A 17,061-nucleotide genomic window follows, 5' to 3' on the forward strand; every position below is an offset into this window, starting at 1 on the left:
CTGATTGGCAGGCGGCTCTGTTCTGCTCCCTCGGAGCCTCGGGCTGACATCACCACCGGGCGGCTCGGCTCCGTGCAGCTCTCAGCCTCTGGCGTCTGGGACCTTGTTTTGTTCTTATGTGTCTGTTGGGTCCCGTGTGCTGCCTCCGGCCCCGGAGCTGCGTTAACGACCAACTGGCTGGACGGAACAGTCCCGTCTCCTACGAGTCCCGGGTCAGTTGTCTCACCGGCTCCGGGTCCTGACGGGCCTCAGCGCCCAGCTCGCCCGGTGTTCGCACCTGCCACCTTCCATCTCACCGAATCCTTGCTCCCCCTGAGGTCAGGTTGTTACGGTGTTAGTTATTCTGCTGCTGTAATAATTCCGGTCCGTCTGCTGTCAGGATTGGCACTAATTTGCCCAGGTTTTGTTCCCTCTGAAAGTCTAACCCAGGAGACTGTGCCCTTGGCCTTGGGGTCTAGGACTCGACCAGCTCCCGGCCCAGGCCTGTCTGTGTCTGCTGTGCCTCCCGTTCTTACTATTTCTGTGGGGAATTCACGCGAGACGACCTGCAAACTGGCGGTGGACGTAGCCCACCCTCGGGACACTCAGCATCTCGTGATGTTTACCCTGGACGTCACCCCAAAGATCACTTGGTGCAGCTTTGGTTTTACAGAGGAAGTAGCTGAGTCCCAGGCGATAGAGGTGAATCGCTCAGCATCACACAGCAAATTACAGTCAAGGAGAGACGGGAACACAGCTCACAGGCAGCTCTTGGTGATGGAGCCACTGGCGGCTGCCATGGGATGCAGGGCCCGTCGTCTCTGCCCCAAACCCAGAAGCTGTGCGTTGTGTTCGTGGCATCTTCTTCCTCCTCGTTAAACCGTCTGCTATTCACGACTAATCTGGTCAAACTGATGAGAACTGAGCCTCGTCCGGGCCTCAGAGCATCAGTCTCGCCTCGAGGCCGCCCCGAGCCGACAACAGCCCAGGACTGTCACCGAGGCCTTTCCTTTACGGAGGTGGAGGGAGCCGGCTCCGCGGGCGGACAGCACCGCCTCCTGGGGAACGGGGGTATCGCCGATTTGCGGCTGCTCTTTCGGCCGGACCTTCTCTTGTTCTGCTGAGAGGACTCGGCCTCTGGTTCCAGGGCACCGACTCGTGCCTCGTACACGGGCAGCCTCTGCTTTAGCTGCTTCCTCTCCTGAGGGTTCAGCGTCACCACCGTACGTATCACTCGGCCGTGACCCTGAGGGGCCCGGTCCCCTGCGGCCCACGGGGCTCTGAGACCAGCTCGCAGAGGCTCAAGCATCCTCCTAGCAGCAGCTGCTCCGCGCCTCCCAGCGGCCCAAGACCCCAAACGTGCTTAGCAGACCCTCCCTCAGCACCCACTAACCCGAACTCACAGAGCCCCCGCCCCGGGGCTGGTGGGGGGATGGCCCCGGGCAGCACGTCCTTAGAGCGGACCCTCCGTTTCCCTGCACGTTCCTTCCATCCCAGGCAGAACCCGGGCGTCAACTTGGGGCGGAAGCCGCAGGGGCGCAGGTGCCCTGCGTGGGCCGGGCAGGGGCAGGGCTCACCTGGCAGGAGAGGACCAGCCAGCTGGGGTGAAGAGCTCAGGTCCCCATCCGGAAGGCTAAACCCCCGGGGCCACAGCCAGCACCCGCGCCGGGAATGGCAAGAGGGGCCTGGGGCCCTGAGCTCTCAGACAGGACGCAGAGGTGCATCCCAGAGCAAAGAGCCCGGCGTGACGGCCACCACCAGCCCCTCTCCTGCACGTGCGAGAAAGAGAATGCGCCGGCTGCGGCACGTGTAAGATCAGGGAAGGCTAATTCCCAGGTCGGGTCCTGCCCAGGTTTGACCCCCAGGCCCTCCCCAGCGGACATCGTTATTATATAAGCAGAGCTAAAATGTTAAATCTAGAGCAAAACAGTAATCAATTAATAAAACATTTAAACTATCAGGCAAACAGAAAGGTCTTTGGTGTGATTTAGCTTTAGCAAAATTGTTGATAGATTTTTAGATCTTCTTTTTTTTTTTTTGACTCCTCTTAGGGCCTAACTGCTAAATGTTGTTTGAACAGAGTATTCTTTAAAATAGTTTTTAATTTGTTTTTAATCTGTAAAAAGAACATTCTGTATCTGTCAGTGCGGTGACAAAAATAGTCTAAACTAAAAATAAAGCTCTGTCCTCAAAATTGTGTAATTTTTTCACAACAAAGTACATCTGACAGTTTTCATCTCTGTTGAATTGTCACGACTTTTGGGGAAGGAAAAGTAACTATGTCAAGCAGTCTTTCATTTCAAAGGAATGAAAATTACTTTGTACCTTCTATATTTCCACAAACTACTTTTTATCTATTTTAATTAATTTGCTTAGGTTAATGCAGAAAGTCAGGAAAAATAATTTACCCTTGAATGAGTATTGTCTGCCTGGGTGATTCCTATGCAATTAGAAGATGAGAAATGATGCACTTTCCCCAAATTATTGCAAAGTATCACAGTCTCCCCCTCTTAACCTATCAGTAGGCAGGAGAAAATACAAAATACTCCACACCTTGGTGAAGTCTTAACATGGTGACTTTTAAATGGACATGCACCCAGTCACCCCACTATCTGCATGGGACGACACACGTCCATGAGCCGCGGGCTCTGAGCAGACCTCCTGCCGGCCTGTGCCCACCCGCCTGGGTCCTCGGATCCCAGGGCTTCTGTACGAGACCAGACCCGGGCTCCACAAAGAAGGAAGCCTTAGAGCAGCCTCTCTTAGCAAGGCCACCACCACCTCAGGGTGTCTGGAGAGTCTGCAGGGCCTGGAGGGCCACGGTGATCGGGGGGATGCTGGTGGCTTTGAGGGACAGAGCCCGGGGGTCCGATGTCCTGGCTGCTCCGGCAGCCCCAGCCGTGGAAGGACTGGCCCAGCTCCCGCAGGGCTTCTCACCATCCCACCGGACCCTGATACAGGAAAAGCAGTTCACACCCGTTTCTGGTGTTCTGATGGTCTTAATGTACACTGAAACACAAACATATTTTTGGCACAATTTTAATTGCAGTGAACTTTAAGGGATGATGTCATCATGCAAACCATGGTGATGTTTCTTCAGAACTTTGCCAAAAGTTCTCCATCGTTTCAGAAAAAGCGTTAGACTCTCCAAAACTCTGCTCAAGGTCACTCATTCAAAATACTTGTATTCGAGGTGATTGCATTTGTACTTGTATGAATATATGTTTATCATTTTAAGATGTGGGATAGAAATAAAAAGCATTGACAACATCCAGCTGAGTATTGTCTTACTTATTTTCAGCCTTAATAAATCCCTTCTTTTCTTCTCTTTATATGACATTTAGGACACTATCCTGATTTTTCATTATATGTGCAGGTAAGTTCTATTAGTTGTAAAACCCATCCCAGGATAGTAAGGAAGCACCAGAAAACACCCTTTGCAACAAGGGAGGAGTGAAGACTTCGGGCTCAGAAGTTTTGTCCTAAAATTCTCACTCACAGTATTCCCGCCCTCAGGATGAGCCGCGACGGCGGGACAGGAGCGGGTGGGGGGTGCGTCGGGGGGCGTCACCAAAGCAAGGCTGGAGCTGAGGATGGATCGGCTTCCTGGGTGTCATTTCTTCTTCTCCAAAAGCTTTTGGCCTTGAACGCGAAGCAAAACATTTACCGAGAAAGGCCTTGGGAAGGGAGCTTTCCAAGGAAGCAGGACATGGTAAGAGTGTGTCCCGATTCCCCAGCTGGAAGTTCTGTTTTAAATCCAAGGAACCAGAATATTCCAGGTGGATACCCTGTGAGAAATCAGGACGTACGGTAACAACATTGACATCTCCCATTAGCTAACGGGCCTCAGTTTTAAGTTCTCACCGTGGGAGCCAAGGTGGCTTTGGAGCACTTCCTGAATAGCAGCCTGAGAGCCGGGCGGGGGTTGGGAGGAGAGGCCTGTCTGACGTGCGCTGGGGAGGAGGCCCGCGGGCCGCCTCGTCATCACTTCCCATCCCCCATGCGGCTCTGCAGTCCTTGCGCTGGTGACCCGCCAGGCACACGGAGAGCCACAGCATGGCAGCAAGGGCCCCGTTTGCTCCCTGGAGGGCCCGGGAGGAGTGAGACTCGGACAGCAGAGAGGAAGGAAGAGCTCTCCAGGGATGCCCGCGTAGGGGTGACAGTGCAGGGGCCGCAGGCTGGGCCTGACCCGCTGCACAGACGCCCCGCTGCCTCCTGAGTGTCCCCTGCCCCTCGCCAGGCTCCCGCTGCCCCTCCCTCTCCTTGTGCCAACCCTGGCTCCGTCCTCCTGTGCCCTCTCCCTGCACACGGCTACTCCTGCCCACTGCCTTAAACACCAACAGCCTCAAGTTTAAATTTCCTGCCAAACGTCCCCCCATTCGTCTAATTGTCCCCCGATTCCTCCCCCTGACTGTCTCCTGCGAGGACCAGGCGGGATGTTTCACTGCCCCTGAAAGCAGCCCCTCGTCCTCCTGGTACCAAGCGCAAGGTCGTACTGCTCACCGCACGACGGGCAAATGAATCGACCTCCGAGGTGATGGGGAAGGAAGAGTGACTTTATTCGGAAGCCAGCAGACGAAGAAGGCGGTGGGCTAATGTCTTAAAGAAGCATGTGAACTCGGGGTCGAGCTCAGGCTTTCTTACGCCGAGGGAAAGGGGAAGCAGGAGGTTCAGCACGGAAGGGTGAAGGTGGGTCGCAGACGTTGGAGCCCCTGGCCTTCAAGGAAGCACAACCTTTCCTTGCTCTTCTGCTTGCCCCGTGCGCCGGATCACAAGGTCCTGCAAAACCTCAAGGTGTCAGCAGTTATTCTTCCTTTACCGCTCTTACCCCTGCATATTAGCAAGGTTTCTAGGCTGAAAGTGAACGTATCTACAGCGAGTTTCAGCCCTGACTAGCCTGGGACGTGGGATGGAACTTTCTCTGGGGAGCTTTACGAGCTTTCTGGGCACAAGCAATGTTTCTCTGATGTTTAGCTCCTGACGTGTGGGGCTTGAGTGACCGAATACAGGGGCCGAAGAATGAGGGGGGTGGTTCCAACGTGGTGTTAGTTCCCTTCTTCTCTGTTCCCCTCCCCCCCCTCCCTCCCGCCCAGGCCCCCAGGGACCCCGCGGGCATGCCCACCACGAGGGCGCGCTGCCCCCGACTCCCCCCGCGAGCACGGCCCCGCCGGGAACATGGCGCCCCAACCTCAGGAATGGCACGCACCTCACCGTAGAGGGAATGTTCTCATGGAGGTTCCCATGGGAGTCGCTGAGAGTTTATTTCACTGTGAACATTTTCAGAGTTGTTTTTAATCGGTAATAAACTTCAGGAGCCATTTTACCTGAAGGTCTGAAGAGAAAATGAAATGCTGAAATACCCTAAGTGTCCCCTTCTGCACGAAGCCCTCCTGGCCCCCTGCCCCCCCTCCCCCCGTTCCCAGGGACCAATCTGAAGGGCCGATACGCTCACCTTGGCTGGACACTAAGCTCATGAGACCAAAAAGAAAAAAATACAGCAGATACACAACAGGACTGAGACTGGGTAACAAGTTGCGTCAAAACATCCAAGGATGGAGGTGGGGGGGTGTCTCCCCTGGGGATGGGACACCCACGGGACGCGGGGTAGCCTGCCCACAGCTCACAGAGCCACCACGTCTGCACGAAAGTGAAGTATCTGAGATTCGCTCCCAAGCCCACATCCCGTCAGCACCGGAGTCCGTACGTCTTCGCGACGAGGAGGTCGGCGTGAGCCGCTGGGCCTGCATCCTTCCCGGTGCCTGAGCGGCCGGCCTGCGGCGGCGTTTCCAGGCTGGGGCCGCCGAGCACCGGGCTCAGCACAGCTGCCGTGAGCGTCCAGCGGCTCCACGGCCGCTCGGCCTGCGAGGAGGGAGGTAGCAGTCACAGCCTCTCACATCGGCCGCCCGGCTCCGGATAAATCGCCTCGACACTCACATCTGAGCATCACACGAGGTGTCCGTCCCCGGAGCTGGTAAGTGGCCACCAGCGGGCGGCGTGGCCGGGGCCTCACGTAAGGGCGTGGCTGGCAGCTCAGCCTCTTTCTATGCGTCCTGACCTTGTGTCCGTCCACATCTTTCCTTGGGCCGTCCACACGCCTCCCAGCTCCCTGGACCTGTTTCCCTGCGGTGCTGTCTCCAGGAGCCCAAGCTGTGTGTCCGTGTGAATGAGGCTGTGCCCCAGCTCGGCTCCGGGAAGCTCCCGTCTGCACTGCTTCGGGAAGAACCGATGTCCCGTTAGGCCAAGGGCAGAAATGCGTCCACAGACGTGCCGGGCACGGGGCCCCGCGAAACCCCGCCGGACCGAGCACGTTCAAGCCCAGGATCTGGGTGACGTTTCTGACGACCCCCTCTGTCCGGGCCCCTCTGTCTGGTGTGGCCTCCTTCCCTTCTTCCCTGGAGGCCCCCTGTCCGTCCTTCAAGAATCAGATCACACGTCACCTCTTCTTCTCTGGACCCCATGCAGAGCTCAGATTGGCTGTGGGAATGAAGCAGAGGAACTTGGGTCTGAAAGGCCCTGCGTGTTCACTCAGCGTCAGCTACTCCGCCTTCAGAGAAGCTCACTGGAGGGTTAGTACGGAGCGTGGCTTCTGGCTGGAGGCTCATCCCGTCCTCGTCACGCCTCCCACCCCCCGCAGCCCCGTTCTCTCCCGACGGCCCAGGCCCGCTTGTCTCCGGAAGCCGCAGCCCACGCCCCGTCCCCAAGCGACACGACGTGCACTTGATTCCACGGCTGTGGCGCAAATCACCCCAAAACTTCAGGATGCAAAATACCCACTATGTGTCCAGGCGGCCTGTGGGTGAACTGTGTCACGGGGCAGGAAGGGGGCCTGCCTCTGCTCTGCCCGGGCTTGCCGACGCTGTGCCCTTGTGGTTGATGTCCATCCGGCAGGGGTGGGCTGGAGGGGCACCAACTTCTCTCAAACGTAGGGAATTTGTGTGCTGCTTGAAAGCAGGCTGAGATCAGCAAACGCCACAAATCAGGACCCAGGAGAGCCCAGCTTGGGCGGGGTGTGCCCCTCTGTGGCGGCACCCCTGGCTGCGTAGCTGTGGCCGGCGGTTAGCTTTCCCGAGTGTGGTTGGCTCCTCTCCAGGATTTGGCCGCTAACCCAGGCACGGGGCTGCTGTGCGGGCAGGATGGTGCAGGGGTGGATTTCACGCCGCGTGACAGAGGCCGGCAGGTGTGGCCGTGCCCACCGGCGGCGTCCCCGTCACCCCAGAAGCACCACACTCTGGTCTGTCTGGTGGGAAACCAGAAACCTTCCCCAAACTCCGGCCCCGCTGCTCAAATGAAAACCTAAGCTGGGAAACCTATTTTCTTAGAGGGCGGAGGACGCTCCTCGGGATTTTTCCACAGACCTAAGGAAGTGGGTTCCTTCCAGGTTCTGGAACTCATCTTGGGGCCAGGAAGGGATGCTTCGAGCCCAGCTTGCCTGGTGGAATGCAGGCCGGCTCCATAGGCGCCGCTGGGCAGGGAGGTGAGGCCAGCGTGGGGGACGCAGCCTCTCCCAGGGACCCGCCATCTAGAGGCCTCTCCCCTGGCCTGGCCCAGCGATGGGCGGGTCAGGGCCCGGCCCCATGTGGTCAGAGGCGGGCGAGACAGGATGTTCTAAATTCCAACAGAGAGAAGGCAAGTGGGTCCTCTGGACGTGAGCAGGCAGCTCTGTGGGGCACAGTCCTCACGTGCCACTGTGTCCCATGGTCACTTCCCCACCCGGACCTCAGTGGACCACCCTTTCTGCCAGGCAACTTCCAGGCAGTCACCCCGTGTCACGCCTGTACCACGGCGGGACCCCCGCCCTCCAGCCAGAAGGGCCTTCCCTCCCCCACCCAGCAGGGGCCAGGCCCACGTCCACAGTCCAGCCTCCTCTGCCCGGTAGCCGGCGGCGTCCCTGGAACTGGACGGCAGCCTCCAGCTTGTGTCTTTGCTGAGGTACCAACTTAAATCAATGTGCATTTGGGTCGCTAATCATTAGGGGAAAATGTCACTATTTATAAAAAACAATTTCCTTCAAAAACATTAATTGCTAGTACCGACCACAGAAATTCAGAGAAAGTGCAGGAGGCTAAGGCAGCGATGATTTGCAGCCAGAAAAAGAAGGTTTTGGGAAAATATGAAGGTGGAATGTTGAGTTTGACAGAGAGAAGGAAAAGCAATTTGTGAAAATGTCTCATCATGAGCTCCAGCCGGAATTTGTTTTTGAAGATTTATAAATGACTTTACTCTCATGTTACAGAACCGTCTGGGGGCTGAGAGGGTGACATAAATTTGTGGTTGTGTGTTACTGAGTTTTATGGGAAAATTACACGGTCTGGGGAATCTGAGTCTCAGAAGATCTCCTCCAGTGATGGGGATTCTGGCGTCCTCGGGTCACCCTCCAGGCCCCATGCTCGTGGCCAGCTTGTCCCTGATGGGGGGCCGGGCCCCTGGGGAGATCCCAGGTTGCATCACGCTCTGAGTCCTGCCCGAGGTCTGCTTGATGAGGCCCCTCCAGCAGCCCAGGGACCTCAGGAGCTGCTTCTGTCCAGCTGTCACTGTACAGGCCTCGGTACAGACAGACAGACCCGATTCACCAGCGTCCGTGGGAACCAGGAAACGTGAAGCCCCCGGGCTGGCCAGGTGTGCAGAGTGGCCCCAGCATGAAAAGCTTTAGGGATGTCACACAAGGATTAAAGGAGACAATTTAAGTGATACCAACAAACTTTATCCAACACGGCACGAAGCGGACAGTTTCCTTAGGGAGAACTGACAGTGGGGTGCAGGGAGGGCAGGAAGCTTTTGTAGGACAAAGAATAAAGAGCAAGGAAGAGAAACAGCAACTCTCTGAGTGTCTAGGGCCACAGTCGGCCTTATCTGGGGTGAGAGGGCCCAGAGCTGGCCTGGCGCTTGGGGTCTGGCTGACCAGGGACGCTAGGGCCACAGTCGGCCTGATCTGCGGTGAGAGAGCCCAGGGCTGGCCTGGCGCTTGGGTCTGGCTGACCAGGGACGCTGGGCTTCTGGGCAGGGGAGCCTTTACAGGGACACGGACGTCACCAAAGGGTCCCACGGGGAACGGCTCCATCGGGGGCCTAGGAGGTTATTTCAAGACAGAGAACTTGCCATTTCATCCCAAAAGGTTCACAAACCTCCAGAAGGTTCTGAGAAGGAAAGCAGGGAAATCTGAGGCTTTAAAGGAGCTTTCTGTGTGCTGCCAGGAGGTCTGAACTGCGGGCGGAGAGCAGGTGGGTGGCTGGGTATCTGGGCCCGGACGGCAGGGGACATGGAGGGATGGCTGATCACTCACTTACTTGCCTGTTATCAAAGGGCAAGTTCAAAGCAGGCTTCCCTGAGCACCGATCTGATCGCTGAGCCTTGAGACCTTGTGTGGGGTGCAGACACTGCCCCCTCCAACCGCCTAGGTCATTCCTAGGTTCAGTGTGGGACTGCAGTAATGGTGATGATAATAATAAATTTGAAAAGATATATGCACCCCAATGTTCACTGCAGTACTATTCACAATTGCCAGGACATAGAAGCAACCTAAGTGTCCACCTATGGATGAATGGATAAAGAAGCTGTGGTACATATATACAATGGAATACTACTCAGCCATAAAAAAGAATGAAATAATGCCTTTTGTAGCAACATGAATGGGCCTAGAGATTACCATACTAAGTGAAGTCAGACAGAGAAAGACAAATATCATATGATATCACTTGTATGTGGAATCTAAAAAATAGTACAAATGAACTTATTTATAAAATAGAAACAGACTTACAGACGTAGAAAACAAATTTATGGGACTTCCCTGGTGGCACAGTGGTTAAGAATCTGTTGCCAATGCAAGGGACATGGTTTCGAGCCCTGGTCCCGGAAGATCCCACGTGCCGCGGAGCAACTAAGCCCATGTGCCACAACTACTGAAGCCCGTGCACCTAGAGCCCGTGCTCCGCAACAAGAGAAGCCACCTCAATGAGAAGCCCGCGCACCACAACAAAGATTAGCCCCCGCTCGCCGCAACTAGAGAAAGCCTGTACGCAGAAACGAAGACCCAATGCAACCAAAAATAAATTAATTAATTAATTAAAGAAAAAAAAAAGAAAACAAATTTATGGTTACCAAAGGGGATAGCGAGGGGGGGGGGGTGGGAGGAGATAAATTAGGAGTTTGGGATTAACAGATATAAACTACTAAATATAAAATAGATAAACAGCAAGGACCTACTGCATAGCACAGGGAACTATATTCAATATCTTGTAATAATCTATAGCGGAAAGGAATCAAAAAAAGAATATATATATATATATATATATATATATATATATATATATCTCCATATATATATATGAATAACCAAATCACTTTGCTGTACACCTGAAAGTAACACAGTATTGTAAATCGACTATACTCCAATAAAAAATTAATCAATTAATTAGTAATAACGACAACAACACTGGGGTATCCTAAGGCCTCTCGAACTGCAGGTGGATCCAGGACACTGGGGAGGCTTGTGATTGTTTCTCATTTCTTCGTTCTACAAAAGCCTCAGGGGGCTTCCCTGGTGGCACAGTGGTTGAGAATCTGCCTGCCAATGCAGGGGACACGGGTTCGAGCCCTGGTCTGGGAAGATCCCACATGCCGCGGAGCGACTAGGCCCGTGAGCCACAATTGCTGAGCCTGCGCGTCTGGAGCCTGTGCTCCGCAACAAGAGAGGCCGCGACAGTGAGAGGCCCGCGCACCGCGATGAAGAGTGGCCCCCGCTTGCTGCAACTAGAGAAAGCCCTCGCACAGAAACGAAGACCCAACACAGCCATAAATAAATAAATAAAAATTGTATAACTTTAAAAAAAAAAAGCCTCAGATGCTGAATACAAACTCATTCAAATCTCTCTAGAGTCGACTCTGTGCTGTAAAAATCCTTCTTGAGAAAATAGAGCTGTCTAAACCTGCCATGTGAAATATTTTTTGCTGGCAGCATTTAAATCCACTTTCCTCCAACCCCCAAACTGGAAAAACAATTTTCGTTTGGAAACGTTTGGGATGCCATGGTTGGGGAGAGCAATCTTTCTCAGGGTTTGCGGTCTCACCACGGGAGTGCTTCCATATGTGCGCTGAGCTTCGACTGTTTCGTCTTTTCCAGCCAAAATGTTTGCATTTCCTGCGCCGACAGAAAGTATGAGGAGCTGGGAGGTGGCCGGTCCACCCCAGGGAGCTTGGGAAGTCATCACACCCGCGGCTCCGGGGACGCCTGCTGGACAGGCCGGGAGGAAAGTGGAGAGATGCTGGGTCACGTCCAGGGAACTCAGCTCCTGCATTGAGCAAAGGCCTCCTGGACCCGCTTCCTCGGGGGTGTTCCCCCTCAGACGTTAGGGAGCTCGTGGTCCCCCCAAAGGTGAAACGTTCTTCTGTGGAAGCCCCCCCCCCCGACAGCTCCCACCAGGCAGTGAGTCAGGGGGCTGTGATCAGAGCTGCCAGGGCCCCGCCACCGAGGCTCCTACAGACGAAGCAGGAGGTTGGAGAACCGCACGCACGCGCGCGGCTCCCGAGCGTCAGAGGAGACAGGACCAGCCCGGGAGGAGAAACGGGACCAGAGGCACTGCCACCTCCCGCCCACGTGACAACCCCCCCCCCTTCTCGGGCTCCTCCTTGACCGCAGACTCCAGGCCTGCAAATATCCTATTCGCTGAGAGGCATTCGTGACCCCAAATCGATGCTCACAATATCTCGAGGGCACCGATGGGCATCAGCGAGCAGCGCCCGTTCCCAGCGGCGGTGCGAGCTCCGCCTCTGCTCCAGCTCGTCTGTGCACAAGGGTCTCTCTCACGGCCCAGAGGTCGCTGCGTTGTCTTTTTGTGCTTTGGGTGGTGATTTCTCTATTGAAAGTGGCCCCAGGCAGACTGCGGCAGAGCTGCCTGGGCCCTGGGGGCCGGGAGGCTGCGGGATCCCTCAGGGAGAAAACACACGTGTCAGCTGAGCCCCCTTCAGGTACCAGCGCCGCTGGCGCAGAGTTCACGGTTAAGGAACCAACCATCTGTACTAAATACGGTGTCACGACACAGAAACGCACAGAAAACACGTTGGGTGCTCATCTGCTGATGAAAGGCGACCCCAGGCTGGGCCCAAGTCAACTGGAGCAGGAGTCCCAGCTACTGTTTCCTTACCTCGAGGAGCCGTGGTGGCCTGAACTTAGAAGCACGTCAGCCCTGACGGTGGCCTGGGGACGTCCAGCCGGCACCCCCCGAGACGATGAGCCGGCCCCCAGCAGCTCCGAGGGTCTGTGCCTTTGTCTTCACAGACTGCTGCCCTGCAGGTGGTCCCACTGGGAGTGTCCAGAACATGCCGCTCATGCTGTTCTGACGGTCGTTCGCAATCGCATCTGCAGGGCCAAAGAGGACAAGGAAACTATGACTCAGGCAATTCTGGCTCAAGGAATCGCACCCCTGGGAGAAAAGTCAGCCTTGCACCCACTGTGGTGCACGCACAGCCCCGCTGACCTCCCGACTGGACCGGACCACTTTGCAAGTTGTTCCCTGAGTGCGCCAGCTTTATGGAGGTCAGGAAGCACCTCGTGAGCCACTCGATATCCTTGTTTTGGAGGCTCCCAGGGTGACCCAAACACTCTATGCCTTGGCGAGAAGCAGAGATAAAACAAAACAACAAAAAGCATCTGTGGAGGCCCCTGCCAGTGCCACCAATCAGCCCCACCCCCGGAGACCCCGAGGCTCTGCCCCTCCCCATCACCGTCTACCCTCTGAGACCAGGAAAGTGACACTGAATATTTAAAGACAGAGTCGACTCACAAGGTCAGTGTTGTGCTCAGCCGGACAAGACTCAAGGAGACAAGGGGTCAAGCCCTGGATAAAGATTCACCCAGCAGGTTGGTTCACGCCTGCTCTCTTACCTCCACTCCCCAGTCCTGAGCTGGGTCCTCGGACAGGGATTAAAGAAAGAAGGCTAGGGCATGCTTGCGCAAAAGTCTGATGAATGAGTATAGGAGACCTTATTTTCCTATCCTGACGGTGAAATTAACCAGGCTCCCAAACTGAGCCTTGTTGTTACAAAAATCCTTATTGTTAACACAAGGAAAACCATGCATATGGTCCAGATTTACCAGGTCAGCACTAGAAATAATGAATTGTTATCTGTGAACTTTTGACACTTAGTACCATGAAATTGCTCAACCAGAAAATTCGGTGCAATTACACATTGCAAAAATAATATCTTTAAAATGGTATAAAGAAGACAGAAAAACAATCCCAAGTTTACTGTAATTATTAGATTCAAAAATTCTCAAACAACAAACTGTTTCTGAGCACCAACTCTATTTATGCAAAAGAGAACGGGGACTGACCACCTACAAACCAACAACCAGGTGAGACCTGCCAGGCCACGGACAAGCAGGGCACCCAATGCCATGGAGAGCTGGAAAGAAACACACTGTCCTTATTTACAAAAAAGAAGATTATATATGTAGAAAAATCTAAAAGTATATTTTTAAAAAACTATTAGGATTAATAACTGAATTTATCAAGATTGTTGGATACAAGGTCAAAATCCAAAATTCACTTGCTTTTCTATGTACAAACAACATGTAACTAGAAAGTGAATTTTTTAAAAAAATAGCCTTTACAGCAGCATAAAACAGCAATAACAAGAAGTTCACCTAAGAAAAATGTGCAAAACCTTTGGAAAAGATTACAAAACACTGCCAAAGCCTATTAAAGAAGCCATAAAAAATGGAGGACTATTTCATGCTTACACATGGGAGGGTTAAGTGTTTAAAAAGTCAGCTGAACTCAAATTGAATTCTTGATTCAATGCGATACCAGTCAAAACCCCTGCAGACACTTTTTCTTTGGTAGAAATCGACAAGCTGATACTAAAATACACATGGAAAGGGACAGGACCAAATCAGCACAGACAGTCCTGAAGAAGAGGGGCATGGTTGAATCACGTCCACTGCCAGACATCGAGAAGGTCCTTTCACACCTGTAGCAACTAAAACAGTGCAGTGTAGGTGTAGGATGAAGCAATGAAACACAGCACAAATCCAGAAACAGACCTGTACGCGGGCAGTCACCCCATTAGACAAAGTCCTGCCCAGTCTGGTGGGGAAGGAGGGCCTTCTCCATGTGAGCCAGGTCCCTGAGTATATATGCGAAGGGGCAGGAGCTCTGATTCCTGTGATGCATTGTGTCTACATTTGTAATAGGGGAGAGCAAATCTGACTCTATATTAGATCTGTTTCTTTTACTTTAACCTCTGTATTCTGGTGCTTCTGCTTCCATTTACTAATGTTGCCCATGGCCTGAAATATACAGGAGAGCCCATTCTCAAGGCTCTGACCTTTAAGGGTGTAACACTTTCCATTCATAGAGAGGTAAAAGGCTGCAGAACAGAGAATAACACTTGTCTTGCTGGAGGCTCACAGGAACACCGTGACCTGAACTAAGTGGACGGATGCAAGAACAAAGGATTCAACACCAAGAAGCCTGCAACAACCAGCCACGCCCCTCCCTCGCCTGGCTTTTTAAAATGCTTTGTTGAAACCCCTTCAGGGGTTCGGCATTCGGGGACCCTAGCTAGCCCCCCATTTCCCTTGCTCGGCCCTGCAATAAACCTTCCTGCCGCTCTGAACTCCGACATTTCGGTTTGTTTGGCCTCATCGTGCGTCGGGCACGTGAACCCGTGTTCGGTAACGAAATCATTTCCAAATCACTTCCTAGAACTAAATATGAAAGGGAAATTACCAAATTATTAAGTTTCTAGAAGATTAAGAGAACGTTTTAATTTTCCTTAAGATTTCTTAATGAGAACCCAAAAAACCCATAAAGGAAAAGATTGATGAGTAGGACTTGATTAAAATGAAGAATAAAAGTAAGTATTAAGTATATTAATATACAGCAAGTACATGTATTAAATATATTAAGAATATATTGAGAGAAGGAAAAAGGCAGGAGGTAAGGGAAGAGGAGCTTTCTGTGCGGTCCCGGGGTCGTTGGGTGCTTCCCTGGGTCCTCCGTGACCCCGGGAAGGACCTGCAGCCTCAGCGGTGGGTCCTGGCGGAGCTGACAGGGCGACTGTCCACACCAGCCACATGCACAGCTGTGTTAGCCTGAAGTGGTGTCAGATCCCACGTCTCCACCACGGCTGCATCTCCAGGAGCGCGGCACACGTGAACGCCCGCTTTCCCGCACCCATCTCCTTCTTCCCTCCCTCCCTTCTCTTTTTTAAAAAAGCTTCCCACCAATTACCCTGTGACTGAACTCCCGGCTGGGATTAGGATTTCTGCCCAGTTTCAGAGTGAACAGCCCTCAGCTACATCCTCCTCCAAATCCTCTAACTCAACAAGATCTCGGCACAAACCCGCTTCATTAGAGCAGGAGCCCCAGTCACTCACTCCTGCGCCCCGTGAGAGAATCAGTAATGCAGGGACCCTCGGCCGCTCCGCCCCACAGCCTCTGGTCTATAGTTGCAGCTTGATTTTTACAATTTTTCTCCCGTGCACAAAACGCCGGCGATCGGGGAGCCATTCTAACAAATATAGTCCTTGTTTCTTCTGGCCTCTCTCCTAAGAGACCATGACTGGAGGGTGGAAAGTTCATACCCGGGAGGACATTCCTGATAGAGCCCCAAGAAAACGCAGGAAACATGATTTTACCATGTATTTCTTTGTGATAAAGTTGTCCTCCCAGGTCTGGCAGCTGGAATACAGCTGTGAAGATTTGCGCCATCTTTAGGGAGAACTCAGCTCCTCCCCACTTTACCAGAAACCAGAGCTCAATCCCCATTCAGTCCCACCATACGGGGTGTAGGGAGCAAAACCTCCCACCCCAAATGTCTTTGGCCTGTGGATTATTCTGAGCTGAAAACAGTCAAGGCACAAAAGACCCAGGAAGACACTTTGAGGTTCCCCCTTCGCTGCCTGAAGAATTTAGATAGAGGGTCTGTTACAGGGACAGAGCATCACCAGACATGCCTGCAGGGGTGGTGGGGAAACCCTTAGAGACCAGAGTCTACCCTGTGTCCTGCTGTCTGCCTGGCCCGGTGAATGTTTGCTTGTCCGTCTCCCTGTGAATTACCTTCCTCCCCTTTCGAGTCCCAAACCCCCAACACCCTCTTTTGTCTTTGGTTGAAGATGGTGTTTTAAGGGAGGGTTTGGGCCATTTTGGTGAGTGACTCAGTTTTCCTGGGGGTCTCCCATGCATACGTGTTATTAAAACTCTGTTTGATTTTCCCCTGTTAATGTGTCTCATGTCAATTTAATTCTTAGACCAGCCAGAAGAACCTAGGAAGGCAGAGGGACACTTCTTCCTCCCTGGCAGGTGCTAAGGCAGGAAGTGCCTTGGAGCAGAGCGCCGTGCCCCCTCTCCCTGGGGCCCCGTGGCCACCCTGTTATCTGGGTCGGGCACATGTTGGCTGGAATGGAAGTGGACAGAGCCTGGCTGGCCACCATGCCAGTGTCATCACCCCGGGTTCTCTTCCGCCAGAGCCTCTGCCGTCTGGCCCTGTGTGTCCTCTGTGCAGTGGGCCGGGAGAGAAGCAAGGGGCCAGCTGCTCTAACCCTCCCACACCACCTCCTGGTACGCGGTGTCCACACACACTGCCTGCCGCTCGTGCCGGAGACCAGGTCTGGCTACTCAGCAGCCTGTTTTGGGTCCTGTACCCCTGAGTCACCAGTATCATGCAAACAGAGGCCAAATGACCTTTTGGGGGATGCTTGTCCCACGTCATACCCCCAAAGTCTTCTGTACTGCAGTTCATGGGAAAGCTCTGCCCCCTGGGCCTGGGGTCAAGGACATTCCTGGGCGCTTGGTGGACCACAGTAATGGTGACTGTATGACTGCGCCTGGCCAGCCTTTCAGACAAGAGAGGCTGTCACCTCTGGATACGGCAGAGGACGTCCCACAAGTTCCGAGCGAATGTGGGGCTGAGCCTCGCGTGAGGCTTTCCTCCTTGTGCCTGCGGCTCCTCACGTGGGTTCAGAGTATTTCTTAGGCTGTAAGCACCTCCCCCCACCAGCTTCGGAGACTGGGGACCAGTCCGTCCCTTCTGGTCCCAGGCCGGGTGGGCACAGGGACAAGTGTGAGTCCCGAGGCCCCAGAG

Source organism: Eubalaena glacialis, chromosome 14 (genome assembly GCF_028564815.1).
Source record: "Eubalaena glacialis isolate mEubGla1 chromosome 14, mEubGla1.1.hap2.+ XY, whole genome shotgun sequence".
NCBI classification, from domain to species: Eukaryota; Metazoa; Chordata; class Mammalia; order Artiodactyla; family Balaenidae; genus Eubalaena; species Eubalaena glacialis.